The following is a 19,412-nucleotide window of genomic DNA, read 5'->3' on the forward strand; positions in this document are numbered from 1 at the left end:
ATGAGCAAATTTTTAATGGTTTCTCTTTATTTGTAGTTATTATTTAATCTCCGCCCTTGATTATTTCTTCTACCAAAGTGGGTCATATTATTTTCTCTCGCAATATTTTTTCTTTAATCTAGAATGAAATTGAGATTGATGATTTAACGAATATTGATGATTGGTTTAAGCATTAGACTAATCTTGGTATTTCTTATGAGAATTTTCTTCCAAATCTTTTGCAAAAAGTAAAAAATGTTTCATATTTTTGGAGATTCATCTTCGGATGTATCGTTATCACACAAAATAAGTGCAAATGGTTGAGTTTCTCTCACTTTGTCAAAATTTAATTCGGAGATGCATCTCCATATGTGTTTTAGGGTTTGTACGCAGATGTATCTTCAGATTAACTATTGTTTTCAAATTCAGATGTTTTTTTTAGATGCATCTCCGGATGCGTTAAATTTATATGTAACGCGCGCTGTCAAACTCCCTTCTCCTTCTTGATTTTTTGAAATTTTTACAAACACCATTGGAGTTTGTGAGCAATTTTCTTTTAGTCAAATTTTTAAGGAACAATAGGGCATCTACTTCAATAGTACCAATTCCAATTCATTCCATAGTTTGATTTTTTTAAAATAACCCACATTTTCAAAAATAATTTTAAAATAGCAAAATTTTCATTTTCCCCCCAAAATAACCACATTTAAAGAGGAAGCGCCTAAGACTTTGGCGCCTGCATTGGAAGCCTCATGAGGAGGCGCCAATGCCCTTGGCGCATGCACTGTGCCTCATGAGGAGGCACCAATGCCCTAGGCACCTTCTTAATGCATGTGGTGTATGCGCCAATTCATCTGGCGCATACACCCTTGTATTTTTTTTTAATTATGAAATAATAAAAAATAATAATTTTTTTTATTCATGATATAATAAATGTTATATGGGATTGACAAAAAATTAATGATCGACCCGATCGAAACGTCCCCCTGTTCCACATCCAGGTGCGTTAGTTTGTCTCCGAGGTCTCCCACGATTTTCCTGAGGTGTTTGGGGTCTTTGTGTGCTGACCTGGTCGAATGATGGCTGGTGTGAAGGTCCGACGGAAGTTTCAGTGATATTTGATAGATGTGTCATCATTTGTTCCCAATATCCGGAGGGGCTCTGACCAACGACGCTTCCGTAATGGAGTTCGATGCCCATGTCATCGTAGTTAGGTCGATGGGATTGGGTGGATTGTGGACGGTATAATTGTCCGAATTGGGACATTGAATCATTTTGGAAATGAAGCAATGGTTCCTGGGACGTACTATAGTTAAACAATGGTTGTGTGTTTTGGTGATGAGATGTTTGAGTGGTCATTGGTGGGGGGCTACGATGAAGTGATCCGTATGAATCATCTGGGCTATAAATGGTTGTGGTTAAAGCGTATGGTTGTTGGTGGGTATGGTTTGATTCTTGGTTTTGTGGTTGCGTGGGTGACATGAATGGATTGCGACGTTGGGTGTTTGGTTGTTGGGTGGATGACATGAATGTGTTGCGAAATTGAGTGTTTGGTTGTTAGGTGTATGTGGTAAGTTGATGTTGTGACGTTGGTTGTTGGGTTTGGGTGGTTTGACATTGGTGTTGGACGGGGACTTGTTGTTGGGCGTACGATGACGAAGCTAGTTGGCATGGATCCATCAAATACTGTGGCTCAGACACAAATTGTTGAGTTGTTACCGACCTAAACCATGCCATATATTATTGAGTTGGTCTTGCACCATGGATGTCTGGTTCGCATATTAGGGCAGAGTACCAGTACACTCCATCATATAGGAAGACATGGATAACTAGGACAAAGGCTGTTGAAAAAGTGTTTGGCAATTGGGAGGAGTCTTACAAACAACTTCCAAAATACCTGTTGGCTCTAAAACAGTATGCTCCAGGTACTATTGTCAACTTGGAAACGTTGTCTGCGTATAGACAAGACGGGACATGTGCTATTGGAAATGGAAATTCTACCGTCTCTTCTGGGCGTATCAACTATGCATCATAGGTTTTTCTTTCTGTAAACCTATTATACAAATTGATCATACATGGTTGTACAGGAAATACAAAGGAACGTTACTGATGGCAGTGGCACAAGATGACAACAATAACATTTTTCCAATCGCCTTTGCCCTTGTTGAAGGGAAGACTGCTGAGGGATGAAGTTTTTTCCTAAGAAATCTCCGATTGCACGTTGCACCGCAACCTAACTTATGTTTGATCTCCGACAGACACCCTTCAATCATCAGTGCATATAATAACATTGATAATGACTGGTAAGATCCTCCTTCGACGCATGTATATTGTATTAGACATATTGCTCAGAATTTCATGCGAGAAATCAAAGACAAGAAGTTGCGGAAGAAGGTTGTCAACGCAGGTTACGCATTATCAGAACCTTCTTTCAAACACTACCGCGAAGAAATAAGATTGTCAAACGCAGATGTAGTACAATGGATCAACAATATTCCATTGGAGAAGTGGACTAGGGCATACGACAACGGTCAATGTTGGGGCCACATGACAACAAATCTTGTGGAATCAATGAACTCTGTCTTCAAAGGCATCCGTAACCTACCTATAACCACTTTGGTGCAAACAACATATTTCAGGCTTGGGGCGCTATTTGAGACCAGACGTTTCAAATGGAGTTCAATGTTGCAATCTGGGCAGTTGTTCAGTGATGCTTCAATGAAATTCATTAGACATGAAGCTGTCAAAGCAAACACACATGTGGTCAGGGTGTTTGATCGCACTAAAGGACACAAGCCATTGGATTCTTCTAATCCTTTCACCATCTCCAATTTCTCCATCTAAGCAATTGTTCAACGTCCGATTAAGACGTTCAAACAAATCTATATTCCAGAGTCGAACCTTTATCGAAGATGCAACAACAGAAAATATTAAATTGGCATTTCGCTTGTGAATGTATTCAGACATGGTTAAAACACAAAAACTTGAAGGAGAGTGGAGTTGAATGAAAGAAAATATGATAGTAGGGGAAGATTTTGTGTGAAAGATATTGCATCCAAGGCGAGGTATTTATACAGAGGAGATATAAAATGCATGCGCCAAGAGGCTAGGCGCCTAACATGTCAAGACATGCAGGCGCCATAGGCATTGACACCTCCTCTTGAGGTATAATGCAGGCGCCTAAGGAATTGGCACCTCCTCACGAGGCACAATGCAGACGCCAAGGGCATTGGCGCCTCTTCATGAGGCTTCCAATGCAGGCGCCAAGGCCTTAAGCGCCTCCTCTTGATCCCAAACAGATGCGCCAGTTCATCTGGCGCATCTTCTTTTAAATGTGGTTATTTTGGAAAAAAATTTGAAAAGTTTGTTATTTTGGAATTATTTTTGAAAATGTGGATTATTTTAAAAAAAATCTCATAGTTCATTCAACATTTTTCATCCTCATTAATACTTTTTTTGAGTAAGTTTCTCATTTTTTTTTTTAAATGGTTAATGTATTAGGTAAAGTAGATAATTTTAAATGCATTAAGTAGTATTCACATTCGAAATATGTACCTGTTACAGACATGCACTATGATTTAGTTGCATTTTGGATTGTTAGGGCAAGACTGGTTTTTCTACTATTGTTGCAAACACAAGCTTTTTCGAAGATACATCTCTGAATTGTATCCTTGTTGGTTTTCGGAGACGCATATCCGAAAATGTCCTGGATGAAAACTGATGTCTTTTTCTCATATTTTTCAGGAATGATAGAATGAGACACGACCGTGAAACCCAACATGCGTTCGTTCGATGTGAGAGAGCTAAACTTTATAATGAGCAAGTCAGAGTTGGACGGGGAACCGTCCCATGCTTATTGATGGGAAACATCGACTTCTAGGAACCTCTTATTACATGGGTCCTCATCCCAGGGGCACCTCTCCCCTGCTCACGTTGACCCGGAGGAAGCTCTTGTTGCATATGATGGTGTCTTTCCACTTGTAGACCCTTATCCATGAGGGTCCTCTGACACCTCCTTACTAATATACTATAGAGACCATGTTACTAGGCATATCTGGGCCGAAGAGGTATATTTGTTAACACTTATTATTTATATGTTTTAAACAAATTTCCTATGATTGATATTTTTTAATAAGAGCGCGATTGTTTTGAGTTTGTTAACCATATCAGAAATATTTTGAAGCTTTATCAGTCTAAGAATGAATGGTTCCAAAGTGTCATCTAATACTCCGGTCTTACAGACATGTGTTCTTCCAGGTACAAGACAATTAGCCATGACATTCAGGTGACTTTTGCTAGGAGATGACCTAAGGAAACTGATCAGTCACCAATTCTACTAGTTTTCTGACACTTATTCGGCACGAATTCGCGAAATCGGTAACACGTTGTGTTTGGTTATTATCTTTGTTTTATGTCTTTGGACTACATTATATGCTTTCTTTTGGTAGTTCTGTTGGTTTTCAGGTTCAAGAAAGAATGCCCAAAGACTCGCCAAGGAAATCGGGCGTTTCGGACTCACGGAGAAGGATTTTTGAAGTTACAGTGGCCCTGACACGGCCACCCATGTCGCCTGACACGGCCCGTGTTAGGGGAAGGATAAAAGAAGAAGTTTTGGAAGAAAACAGTGGGCTGACACGGGTGCCCGTGTCAGAAAGTCTGGCACTGGCATTATGGAAACAGAAAAACAATAAGCCAACACGGTCAGTCGTGTTACCTGACACGACTAGTGTTGGCTTGGACGCCTTATCTTCTGATTTTATTTGAACTTTTGAACTTCTGACCCCGAAGGGCGTTTTAGGTATTTTCTACATCGGTTAATTGATCAGTGACTATTTAGAGGACTTTTTTAGGAAAAGAAAAAGGACTTTTTGGCACGACAAAGATTTGTACGATTAAGATTGGTACGATCAAGAGTTTCGGAGAACGGAGGTCCTTCAAGAGCAATCGCGATTGAAGATCAATGGAATCCTCATATCTTGTAATGTCTAATTTGAATATTGTATTTTCTTTGAATAATATGAGCGACTAAATCCCCCAATGCCAGGGGGATGTCCCTTATTTGATCAAGTAATGACTTTGAATTCTTAATTCCCTCAATGTTATGCTTGTTATTCAATTTACTTGTGCAATGCTTTTAATGCTTTCGTTATCAGAAAAATAAGGATTGTTATATGGTTAATAATTGGTGGGATCACAACTGTTAAGGTTTTTGCACGATTAAACTGTAGTAGATATCACCTAGGGCTAGGGATACCCTATGGTTAATGGATATATATTGTTATTTCAAAAGCTTGGTTTCACCATAATTCCCTAAAGACTTAGCTATTAGGATGAATGACCAAAGGTTTCCCTCTAAGGTTTTAGGAGGAAACAATTTTAAGATTTGGTAATTGAATATTTAAACTAGTTGAGGAGATTTACATTCAAGGTCATTGCAGAAAATAATCACACACCGTACCCTGGCATAATTCTCATATTTGTGTAAAAGCTATATTTTGCATTCTGCTTAATTCAATTATAGTTCAGATTTATTCCAAACCAAAAACTCTTGTTTTTGTTTAATTGAATCACAATTTAAACTAATATTATTACGCAGTCCTCGAGAACGATATTTGGGAAATTTCCCTATTATTACTACATCGGTAAAATAGTACACTTGCTATTTTCTCGATCAAGTTTTTGGCGCCGTTGTCGTGGACTAATAAATATTAAGTTTAAATTTAGTTCAATTGAAATTTTATTCTCTGCAACTAAAATTTAATTTCTGTTCTTTTAGTCATTTATTTCGATCATTATTAACTAATTTGTGTCTGATATTTGTATGCGAGGTAAGGCCTCAACTGATTTTCATTTTGATGCAGAAATCGAAAGAACGTTGCGTGCAAGACTCAGACAAGCTAGATTAGCAAGACTAGAATCAGAAAAAGACGAAAAACATTCCATTCATTCAGATTCAGGGTCAGAGAGAGAGAGAGAGGGATCGAAATAATGGGTGAGAATCCACCACCGTCAGAAAGACTATTGGGTGACTACAGAGGCGCAAATGCACCAACCAGTAGATTAACAATTGTCAACCAACCGGTGAATATGACCAATTTTCAGCTACATCCAAGTATAATCAATCAACTTGAAAGAAAGCATTTCACTGGAAAGGTAAATGAAGATGCAAACACGCATTTGCAGAGATTTCTGACCATGAGCAAGACTCTAAAAATTGATGGTCACACGGAGGAAGCAAAGAAGTTAAGAATGTTCCCGTTCACCTTAGTTAAAGAAGATAAAGAATGGTTTTATTCTCTCCCGGCCGGTAGTATTACATCATGGGAAGAGATGGAAAAGGATTTCCTGAATGAGTATTTTCCAGCATCAGTGTTTTTGAGAAAAAAGGTATGAAATCCTGAACTTTAAGCAGAAAGAGGGTGAATCTTTGGGAGATGCTTACAAGAGATTCAAAAGGGTCCTAGTGGCTTGCCCAACTCACAATATGGATCCAACAGAACATATGTAGATGTTTGTAAATGGTCTCAAAATAAAGACCAAACAGTTGACTGATACCGCAGACGGTGGCTCAACTGATTTCTCACCAGCCACCGGTATCAAAAAGATCATTGAAGCAATTGCTGCTAATGAGCACTTGGAGTTGTATGACAGATGTATACGTAAACCTGAAGGAGTTATTGATCTGAAGCTAGAAACTAATAGAATCCGTTTAGAAGATACTATCGTTGCCGAAGTCGAAAAGAAGCTGAAAGCGATGAATATTGTAACAGCCCAATTTTAGTAATTAGTTCGTATATTATTATTATTATATTATATTTAATTATTTGGAGTGTTAAGTAATTAATCGGTTGTTAGGTAGTATAATGATTGAGTATATTAATTAATTTGGTGTGTTAATTAATTATTTAGTTGATATAATTAAATAATTAAATTAACTAACTTGGTGTGCATAGTGAGTGGTTTAATTTATTTAAATTTAAATAAGAGATATTTAAATATTATGTATTATTGGGCCTAGTAATTAAATTAGATGAATATCATGATTTAAGCCCAAATAGAATACTATAAATAAAGGGGAGGAGAGTGAGAATTAGGATTCATTGATCATTTGAAGGCAATAGAGAAAGAGGAGAGAAAAAGTAAAGAGGAGGAGCTAGGGTTTCCATCAAATTGAAGAGGTAAGGGGGGAATCCTTATTATTATGGGTTAGTATGATTGGGTAAATGAGTAGATGTATATTTAGGTTAAAATCCCTAATTTGCATGATTTTAGGATTGTTAGGTTTTGATGATTATGCTTGATTGTGGTGATTGATTGTGTTAAAACTGCAAATTAACGTTATATATTTGGACTATTGTGTGAGTTATAATTTTCTGAACGTTTGGCTTTTTACGGAATTGAAATCGGAGGTCCGGAAGTCCTCCAACGATGAAAACCGCGGAAAATTTTGCATGCTGTCCGTCACACTCGCGGCCTGTTTTTATGTTTTATTGTCGAAATCGATTTGGTCATAACTTTTGATCCGTAAGTCCAAATCGAGTGCCGTTCGAAGCGTTGGATAGCTGAAACAGAGGGCTATAACTTTGTTTCAGGAATAAAATAATTTTGGAGATTATTTCGTGGATGTTCTGGGGGTTGAAGAAGCTTAAAATTATGTTGGAAAATTTAATAAACAACAACGTTTAGTAATGCCTTCGTGCACGATTTTGATCATAACTTTTAACTCGTAAGTCCGATTTTGGTGGCGTTTGAAGCGTTAGAAAGCTAATGCCCATACCTAAAACATGGTATTAATTGTTAATATGTTTTAATAATAGTCACATGCCTACTGTATTGATAAATATATTGGGTCATACGTTTGGTTGATGAATCTTTGCATTGTTGTAATATGATTGCGTGATAATTATGTTGTTATGTCGATGATGTTAAGATGTTGATGAGTTGTTGTTATTTGTTGATATTATTCATGTGGTAACATGAATTGGTTATTGCATGATGAATGGTGTGATGCATAATTATGAATGATATATTGTTATGAATGTGTATATGTGCCATTGGTGGATTTGTGAATGATATATTGTTATGAATGTGTATATGTACCATTGGAGGATTGTGAATGATATATTGTTATGAATGTGTATATGTAATTGCGGATGATATGTTGTTATGAATGTGTATATGTACCATTGGTGGATAATTCATAGAGTTGAGTTATGGTGATATGTGGAATGTTAAGATGGTAGAGATGATCTTAATTGCATATGTGTTGGTATGTGTGCATTCATTCATAGCATGGTCGACTTCATTGTGGAAGTGGTGAAACTGTGGGTTCACATGAGCACTCATTGATCCTTAATTGGAAATAGGTGAGGTAGATGTAGCACTCATTGATCCTAATTGGAAACAGGTGAGGTAGATGTAGCACTCGTTGATCCTGAATTGGAAATAGGCGAGGTAGATGAGCACTCGTTGATCCTTAATGGAAATAGGCGAGGTAGTAGATGGTACCACATGCATAGAGTCACATGTCTTGCATTGAGTCACATTAGAGTCATGTGGTAGTTGAATGTTTGCATGGTTGTGATTGTGATGTGTGTATGAGATATGGTAATTGAATTTGGTGATGTTTGGATACTTAACTTGGTGAAATATGTGATTATGTGATAATTGTGATTATGTGTATATTTGAGAATATTGCATTGAATTTTAGTATTAACTTCTTGAGTGTTAATGTATGTTTGAAACGTGTGAAATAAATGTTGGTTAATATTATTGACATGATTATCCAAGGTGTGATGAATTCCTTTAATTGTTGATTTAATCATTGTGCCTTATTATGCTATTTCATAATGATTTGAATTCTCACCCTTTCTGTTTGAATGTTACCTTTACATGGGTATCGTGCAGATACTCCAGAGTAGTATCACTGAAGTAAGTGGACGGTAGCTCGCTCGAGATTAGTTGGAGAGTTTCTGTATTTTAGTTTAATGATTAGGTAATGAGTCAATGCTCTGGTCATGTAACACTGGGTAGATTGGTAGTATCAAACTCATATCTCATTGGAGATGCAGTATGTTATTACTTGAGTTATGTTATCTTGAGATGATTGTTGAGAGATGATCATGGTATGGGACATGGATCATTTTATGAAATACATGAGTATTCTTTATTTTCTGCTGCGAACGCATATGCTTGAATATTCATGATAATTGAGATGTGTTATTTTAAATGACCAGGTGTATTGTTGGTTTTTGAAAGCTTTTAGTTTTTGAAGACGTCGATGTGACGCCCTTTTGTTTATATGCGTGCTTATTTACTCTGATTATATGTTAAATATTTTGGGGTAGAAAAAGGGGTGTTACATTAGTGGTATCAGAGCCTGGTTGACCAGTTGGTCAATAGTCGTTAGGGTTTTCAATCCCGTTGTATTTGATTCGTGTATCTGACACGATCGATACTGTTTGTCTGATACATTAGTAGTATCAGAGCAGGTCGGTCCGTCCGGCCAGGTTGTTTAATTAGGTTTGTTACCTAGTATGCGACATGTGTGTGAGAACACTGTCGGTGCTTGTTTTATTTTCCATTGGCAGGTTGGGAACTCGAGGATAAGATGAGGGAATCGTATCCGGAGTTGTTCGTTTGAGGAATTTTCGAGGACAAAAATCTTTTAAGTGGGGGAGAGTTGTAATAGCCCAATTTTAGTAATTAGTTCGTATATTATTATTATTATTATTATATTATATTTAATTATTTGGAGTGTTAAGTAATTAATCGGTTGTTAGGTAGTATAATGATCGAGTATATTAATTAATTTGGTGTGTTAATTAATTATTTAGTTGATATAATTAAATAATTGAATTAACTAACTTGGTGTGCATAGTGAGTGGTTTAATTTATTTAAATTTAGATAAGAGATATTTAAATATTAGGTATTATTGGGCCTAGTAATTAAATTAGATGGATATCATGATTTAAGCCCAAATAGAATACTATAAATAAAGGGGAGGAGAGTGAGAATTAGGATTCATTGATCATTTGAAGGCAATAGAGAAAGAGGAGAGGAAAAGTAAAGAGGAGGAGCTAGGGTTTCCATCAAATTGAAGAGGTAAGGGGGGAATCCTTACTATTATGGGTTAGTATGATTGGGTAAATGAGTAGATGTAAGTTTAGGTTAAAATCCCTAATTTGCATGATTTTAGGATTGTTAGGTTTTGATGATTATGCTTGATTGTGGTGATTGATTGTGTTAAAACTGCAAATTAACGTTATATATTTGGAGTATTGTGTGAGTTATAATTTTCTGAACGTTTGGCGTTTTACGGAATTGAAATCGGAGGTCCGGAAGGCCCCCCACTATGAAAACCGCGGAAAATTTTGCATGCTGTCCGTCAGACTCGCGGCCTGTTTTTATGTTTTATTGTCGAAATCGTTTTGGTCATAACTTTTGATCCGTAAGTCCAAATCGAGTGCCGTTCGAAGCGTTGGATAGCTGAAACAGAGGGCTATAACTTTGTTTCAGGAATAAAATAATTTTGGAGATTATTTCGTGGATGTTCTGGGGGTTGAAGAAGCTTAAAATTATGTTGGAAAATTTAATAAACAACAACGTTTAGTAATGCCTTCGTGCACGGTTTTGATCATAACTTTTAACTCGTAAGTCCGATTTTGGTGGCGTTTGAAGCGTTAGAAAGCTAATGCCCATACCTAAAACATGGTATTAATTGTTAATATGTTTTAATAATAGTCACATGCCTACTGTATTGATAAATATATTGGGTCATACGTTTGGTTGATGAATCTTTGCATTGTTGTAATATGATTGCGTGATAATTATGTTGTTATGTCGATGATGTTAAGATGTTGATGAGTTGTTGTTATTTGTTGATATTATTCATGTGGTAACATGAATTGGTTATTGCATGATGAATGGTGTGATGCATAATTATGAATGATATATTGTTATGAATGTGTATATGTGCCATTGGTGGATTTGTGAATGATATATTGTTATGAATGTGTATATATACCATTGGTGGATTGTGAATGATATATTGTTATGAATGTGTATATGTAATTATGGATGATATATTGTTATGAATGTGTATATGTACCATTGGTCGATAATTCATAGAGTTGAGTTATGGTGATATGTGGAATGTTAAGATGGTAGAGATGATCTTAATTGCATATGTGTTGGTATGTGTGCATTCATTCATAGCATGGTCGACTTCATTGTGGAAGTGGTGAAACTGTGGGTTCACATGAGCACTCATTGATCCTTAATTGGAAATAGGTGAGGTAGATGTAGCACTCATTGATCCTAATTGGAAACAGGTGAGGTAGATGTAGCACTCGTTGATCCTGAATTGGAAATAGGCGAGGTAGATGAGCACTCATCCTTAATGGAAATAGGCAAGGTAGTAGATGGTACCACATGCATAGAGTCACATGTCTTGCATTGAGTCACATTAGAGTCATGTGATAGTTGAATGTTTGCATGGTTGTGATTGTGATGTGTGTATGAGATATGGTAATTGAATTTGGTGATGTTTGGATACTTAACTTGGTGAAATATGTGATTATGTGATAATTGTGATTATGTGTATATTTGAGAATATTGCATTGAATTTTAGTATTAACTTCTTGAGTGTTAATGTATGTTTGAAACGTGTGAAATAAATGTTGGTTAATATTATTGACATGATTATCCAAGGTGTGATGAATTCCTTTAATTGTTGATTTAATCATTGTGCCTTATTATGCTATTTCATAATGATTTGAATTCTCACCCTTTCTGTTTGAATGTTACCTTTACATGGGTATCATGCAGATACTCCAGAGTAGTATCACTGAAGTAAGTGGACGGTAGCTCGCTCGAGATTAGCTGGAGAGTTTCCGTATTTTAGTTTGACGATTAGGTAATGAGTCAATGCTCTGGTCATGTAACACTGGGTAGATTGGTAGTATCGAACTCATATCTCATTGGAGATGCAGTATGTTATTACTTGAGTTATGTTATCTTGAGATGATTGTTGAGAGATGATCATGGTATGGGACATGGATCATTTTATGAAATACATGAGTATTCTTTATTTTCCGCTGCGAACGCATATGCTTGAATATTCATGATAATTGAGATGTGTTATTTTAAATGACCAGGTGTATTGTTGGTTTTTGAAAGCTTTTAGTTTTTGAAGACGTCGATGTGACGCCCTTTTGTTTATATGCGTGCTTATTTACTCTGATTATATGTTAAATATTTTGGGGTAGAAAAAGGGGTGTTACAAATATAGGTACCCAACATGTAGCTCAAGTCCAACATGTTCCTCTCGTCTGTTGTGAGACTTGTAATGGACCGCACCAAACAGTGTATTGCCTTGCAACTCCTCAACAAGTTGAAGAAGTAAAATTTTTGAAGCAGAATAATCCCTATTCCAGCACGTACAATCCAGGTTGGAAGAATCATCCTAACTTCTCATGGAAAGATCAGAAAGGGAATGTTCCTCAACAAGGTCAAGGTCAATATCAAAATCAATATTAACAACAGCAGCAACAACAAGCCCCTAAGAAATCAAATTGGGAGATTTCCATTGAAAGAATGGCAACTCATAATGTTCAATTCCAAGAAGAAACTAGAAACAATCATAAAAACACTACCGCTTCCATAAAAAATCTTGAAGTTCAGATGGGTCAGATAACACAACAATTAGCCTCGAGTTCTCAAGCACAAGGTACTCTACCAAATGCAACTGTGACAAATCCTAGAGAGCATAATAATGTTAGTGTTGTGACAATGAGAAGTGGTAAATCTCATGAAGTCCTTGAGGAGAAAGATGAAGATGAAGATCAACTGATTGAAGTAGATCTTGAGATCAAGGACAATGAAGTTGTGAGGGAAGAATTGGTTGCACCTAAACAAGTGGTGAAAGAAAAAGTTATTGAACCAAAATCGGTCATTAAGCTTCCCTTTCCCACCAGAAACAAGAAAAAGGGACAACATGAGAAAAACTTTGAGAAATTCTTAGAGTTGTTCAAGAAGCTAGAAATCAACATTCCGCTTTTGGAAGCACTTGAACAAATGCCTACTTATGCCAAGTTCATGAAGGACATCATTTCTAAGAGGCGAACCATTGACACAAAACCCAATTATTCTAACCGAAACTTGTAGTGCTATTTTGCAGGGTATGAAAATTCCAACGGAGAAGAAAGATCGAGGAGTTATCACTATACCTTGCACCATTGGAGATAGGTCATTCAAAAGAGAACTTATTGATCTAGGAGCCAATGTGAGTCTCATGCCGTTATCCATTTACAAGAAACTGGGTATATGGGATGTACAAGATACTAGGATGACACTTCAATTTTCCGATCATTCGGTCAAGAAAATTGACGGTGTTCTAGTGAAGATTGACAAGTTTGTATTCCCAGTGGATTTAGTGATTCTAGAATGCCCGAGGATGAAGAGATTCCTCTCATTCTTGGGAGACCCTTTTTAGAGACTGGAAGATGTTTGATCAACATAGAGGAAGGTACTATGACTTTGAAGGTCTATGATGAGGAATTAAAAATTGATGTTCGAAACACAGTGAAATACAAAGATGATATTGGCACTAGTCATAAAATAGAGGTTATAGATCAAGTGATTGCTTATGATAGTCCTTTGAATGCACCGCAGTTACCTTTGGAAAGAGTGTTGAGCTTGTCCATTTTTTACGGTGATAAAGAATGGACAACAATGAATTAGAAGTGCTAGCCATGATGGACGCACAACCCCCTTGGAAAGGATCTCGACCACACCGGTGGGAAGCTTTACAACTACCTCAATCATCAGAGGAGAATAAAGAGTCCAGAAAGGGGATGAAGTTGAAACAACTTCCCGAGAATCTCAAATATGTCTTCCTCGATTCCGAAGGTAAATGCCCGACTATAATAAATTCGAGCCTCAAGAGTATCCAAGAAGAGAAACTCATCCAAGTCCTAAAAAAATACAAGAATGCTATCGGATGGGCAATTGAGGATTTGAAAGGTATTATCCCTACAGTGTGCATGCATAAAATTCTCATGGAAGACGATCACAAACCTGTGGTATAGCCCCAAATGAGACTTAACCCAACAATGAAAGAAGTGGTTCAGAAAGAAGTGGTGAAGTTGTTAGACGTTGGTCTTATATACCCTATATCTGACAGCTCATGGGTGAGTCTGGTGCATGTGGTCCCCCAAAAAAGGGGAACCACCGTCATTAGAAACGAGAAGAATGAGCTAATCCCTACAAGGACAGTTACAGGTTGGCGAGTATGTATTGACTACAAGAGGTTAAACATTGCGACTGTGGAAGACCACTTTCCTTTTCCATTCATTGATCAAATGTTGGAAAGGCTAGCTGGTCATGATTACTACTGTTTTCTAGATGGATACTCCAGGTATAATCAAATTGTTGTTGCTCCGGAAGACCAAGAGAAGACGGTATTCACATGCCCTTATGGTGTATTTGCTTACAGACGAATGCCATCCGGGCTGTGTAATGCACTAGCCACCTTCCAACGTTGCATGACTTCCATCTTTGCTGACATGCTTGAAAAGCATATGGAAGTGTTCATGGATGACTTTTCTATCTTTGGGTCTTCGTTTGATAACTATTTAACTAACCTTTCTCTTGTTTTAGATAGGTGCCAGCAAACAAATTTTATTCTGAACTAGGAGAAGTGCCATTTCATGTTGCGAGAAGGAATAGTCTTGGGTCACAAAATTTCCTACAAGGGAATTAAAGTTGACCAAGGAAAAGTGGAGGTGATATCTAAACTTTCGCCTCCGGTAAACGAAAAAGGTATCAGAAGTTTCTTAGGATATACGGGTTTTTACCGCAGGTTCATAAGAGATTTCTCTAAGATAGTCAAACCGTTGACCACTCTATTGGTTAAGGATAAGGCTTTTGTGTTCGATGAAGAATGTGCCACAACTTTTGAGACATTGAAAAACAAATTAGTATCAACACCAATTGTAATTGCCCCAGATTGGTCTCTCCCATTTGAGATCATATGCGATGCTAGTGATATTGCTGTAGGGGCAGTTCTAGGACAGTGGAGAGAGAAGTTGTTACATGTTACTTACTATGCTAATCATGTGTTGTACCCTGCACAGATGAACTATGCAACTACTGAGAAGGAGTTGTTAGCAGTGGTTTATGCATTTGATAAATTCCGGCAATACCTGTTAGGATCTAAGGTTGTTGTTTATACTGATCATCCTGCTTTGAATTATTTATTTGCTAAACAGGATTCTAAGTTGAGGCTTCTGAGATGGATCTTGCTCCTCCAAGAATTTGATGTGGAAATTAGGGACAAAAAAGGATGTGAAAACACTATTGTCGATCATTTGTCTCGAATGTTGCCAATTGAAGAAACGAAAGACAAGAGACCAATAAAGGATGAGTTTGCTGATGAACACATCCTAGTTGTCATTGGTATTCCTTGGTTTGCAGACTACACAAATTATGTGGTAGGCAGTGTAATCCCTAATGATGTCCATTCTAACAAGAAGAAAAAGTTTTTACATGATTACAGGTTCTACTTATGGGATGATCCATTCCTGTACAAGAGAGGAGTAGATGGATTAGTCAAAAGATGTGTTCCATCAAAGGACTAGAGGGATGTGCTTAGATCTTGTCATGCCTCAAACTATGGAGGACACATTAGTGGTGACAAAACAGTAGCTAAAGTCCTCCAGTCAGGTTTATACTGGCCCACGCTGTTCAAAGATGCCCAAGACATAGTCAATGAGTGCGACAGATGCCAAAGAACATGTAATATTTCTAAGAGGAATCAGATGCCGTAGAACGCCATGTTGGAAGTCGAATTGTTTGATGTGTGGGGAATAGACTTCATGGGACCGTTTCCACCATCATTTGGAAAGAATTGCATCTTAGTGGCAGTGGACTATGTGTCAAAGTGGGTGGAAGTGGTGGCATTTCCCACTGATGATTCCAGAGTTATAATGACTTTTCTGAATAACAATATTTTCTCGAGATTTGGAGTGCCAAGAGCACTTATCAGTGACGAAGGTACCCATTTCTTAAACAAACTGATGGGAAATCCGCTAAAGAAGTACAATGTTAAACACAAGATCTCCACCCCGTATCACCCTCAAACGAGTGGCCAGGTCGAAGTGTCTAACAGGCAGATAAAACAAATCCTTGAAAAGACTGTCTGCGCATTTCGAAAAGACCGGGCAATGAAGTTGGAAGATGCACTGTGGGCATACATAATAGAATTCGAAACTCCTATAGGTATGTCCCCCTATCAGTTAGTGTATGGTAAAGCTTGTCACTTGCCACTCGAGTTAGAGCACAAAGCATTTTGTGCTTCCAAATTCTTGAATTGTGATCTTACTAAGGCTGGTGAATCCCGAATTCTTCAACTCGATAAGCTAGAAGAATTTAGGAATCAAGCTTATGAGAATGCCAAACTTTATAAGAAGCAAACAAAAAATGGCATGATCAGAAGATCTTGAGAAAGAATTTGTGGAAGGACAATTGGTGCTCTTGTTTAATTCCAAGTTAAAACTTTTTCAGGGAAAGTTGAAGTCCAGATGGTTCGGTCCATTTTTGGTTCACCGAGTGTTTTCCCATGGAGTGATAGAACTTAAAAATCAAATTAACGGGGACACATTTAAAGTGAACATATAAAGATTGAAGCATTATTATAAAGGACAAGAGAGTGGGTTGATAGACAATGTTCGTCTTAGAGGATAAGATGGACGACCGTCGAGCCATGCGAAGTTAAACGAAGCACTTTGTGGGAGGCAACCCACGCTTTTTATTTCTAACAATTTCCGTTGTTTTAGTGTTTTTTTTGTAGGTTTACGCAGTGATCCCATAGGAAGGAAGTAGAGGTTTGAACTCAATCAAGAGAACTCAGTGTGCCAGGAGAAAAATTAGAGACAAGTCGAAAAACGTTTTTTTTGTTGCAAAAAACAGGGTCCTGGCACAGGTGCCCGTGTCAGTGTATGACCAAAAGGAGAATTTGAATTTCCATGAGGGTGACACGCCCGCGCGTGTCAGCTAACACGACCCGTGTCAGCCCTACTGAAGCTTGGAGTTGGCCAGCCAGAAGCCTGACACGGCCGCCCGTGTCACGGGACACGACCCGTGTCAGGCAGCACGTGCTCAGAACCGAGGATGCTTTATCTTCCCCTTGTGTGGACCCACCCAATTTTTCACCAATTACCACCATCTTAACTCACCATTACTCCTAATAATCAGATTTTTTTCCAAATTTCTCTCTCTTTCCCACTTAACCCTCATTCTTCCTCCTTTTGCTCTCACAAAACTCCATACTCTCCACCATTAAAGCTCACTCCTTTATCACCATAAACCATCCAAATCGCTTACTCCCTTCATAAAAGTTGCTCCATTTTCCGCCCTCTACAACTACACAATAATCTTTTCTCCTAACTCCATACTTTATTTTTGCTCAAAAGTTTTGCAGGGACCAAATATGCCGCCAAGACGAATTGCTAAGGGAAAGCAATCGGAGGCACAACCGTCAAGGCCTTGGAAGAGAACCATTCGCCATCCAAATTCTCACAACATCATCTTTGACAACCCCGAGCATGAGAGGTGATATTCGTCTCATGTTAAGCGTAAGATCACACTAACGAGGTATTTGTGCTATGACACTCTATCTCAATTGGGTTTGTCTGAAGAATTGGATAGAATGTTTCATGTACTAGGCATGTTAGAATTTGTGCACTGTGAGGCGCCTACTTTTAAGCGCATAACCTTGGAATTTTTTAGCACTATTGAGTTTAAACTGAAGAAGGAGTGGACAGGGACCATGCTGTACTATGGTGGCATTGTGCATTTCAGGTTGTATAACGTTGACCGTGAGTTTATGGTTGAGCAACTAGGCGATATCCTCCGCTTACCCCTTTATGGTCCCGGAGCTGTTCCGGATAGTTTTAACGCTAAAACTTTCTAGTTATCCATCACAGGTCGGACCGATTATGTGGCAAAGGGTGCTAAGGCATATGGGATTCAGAACTCTTGTTTCCGCTACGCTTAGAAGGTACTATGATGCTGAAAATTTTATTGCAGGTGACCAGCATGAGGAGGATGCGTAGGAGTAAGAGAAGTTTGTTCCTCCACAAGAGGAAACCACGTATAGAGGTGTCGTGTCATCATTTATGACCCCGTACCAATGGTCGTGGATATAGACTGAGGTCGGTGATCTCCGAGTGGAGCAGGCATGCCAAAGGGTGGAGCAAGCTCGTCAGGGAACGGTGATGGATGAGATGCATGCGCTGATGCAATAGTTAATGTTGCAATTTCCTCTGCCACAGTGAGGCTTTATGAGTCCCCCCTCTATCTTGGAGTAAACATTGCGGTCAATGTTTGGTTCAAGTGTGTGTGTGTGTGGGGGGGGGTATTACTTTCAACATTATTTTTTTATGTTATTTTTCAAATCATTTCATGTTCGGTTTGTTTATTGTCTATTTCATTAGTGTGTTTGGTATTTCGCATGTTATAGATCGAGGGTATTTGTGTCGGATGAATGATGAGGCTTGTAGCTAGTGGATGAAAGACACACCTCATACTTGCTCTCCAAGAAACCCTCGAAAGTTGGTACTACTGAAGTGAATGATCGAACACGATTTTCCATCACTGGACTGACACAGGAATACTTTTCACCCGAGACAAAGACGAAGCTACATCACACTAAGAGGTATCTTGGAACCTGTAAGTTGTACCAAACATGGTGAGGATCATAAAATGCCAAACACTCATCATCATGAGAGCTTTTCAGGTATGTCTCGGTCACTCTGAGTTTGCGTTAGTAGATGTTTAAATTTTAATACACACATATACACACTGAGGCACTTCTTTGTTTTTAACCCCGAGGCTTTCCAACCAACCATTCAATATTACCCTTCGTTCATCCATTTCGAGCCATATTCCCCTTTTGTTTGTTATGAACCGCCGTAAGTAACCGTAAGTCCAAACACTCTCTTACCTTGCTCAGATAAGTGTTATAGACTGTTGATCTGTGAAAAATTCTAAGTTTAGGGTTGGGACACCGGTAAGAACTAGATAAGTGTAGATATATGAAAAGAAAAAAATTTGTGAAAAACTTCAAGAAAAAAAAAGAGAAATAAAAAAATGAGAAGTAGAATAAATCACTTATCTAGAGGAGGATTTAGTTTGTCAAAAGGTTTGCTCAAAGAAACACGTGAGTAAAAAAATAATGAATCCTAACAAGAACGGTGTCCAAAAATCTCTAATGTGAACAATTGAACACAAGGATGAGGATGACAACACGGACTCTGAGCCTAAGCCACTAGTTTCTCCCTTTTATTTGTTTTTCACACCTTGTGCCTAAGCCTTGTTACAACCTTAAAAGCCCTCGAATACTGTGTGTGGTGTGTATTTGAAATGAAAA

Source organism: Lathyrus oleraceus, chromosome 4 (assembly GCF_024323335.1).
Source record: "Lathyrus oleraceus cultivar Zhongwan6 chromosome 4, CAAS_Psat_ZW6_1.0, whole genome shotgun sequence".
NCBI lineage: Eukaryota > Viridiplantae > Streptophyta > Magnoliopsida > Fabales > Fabaceae > Lathyrus > Lathyrus oleraceus.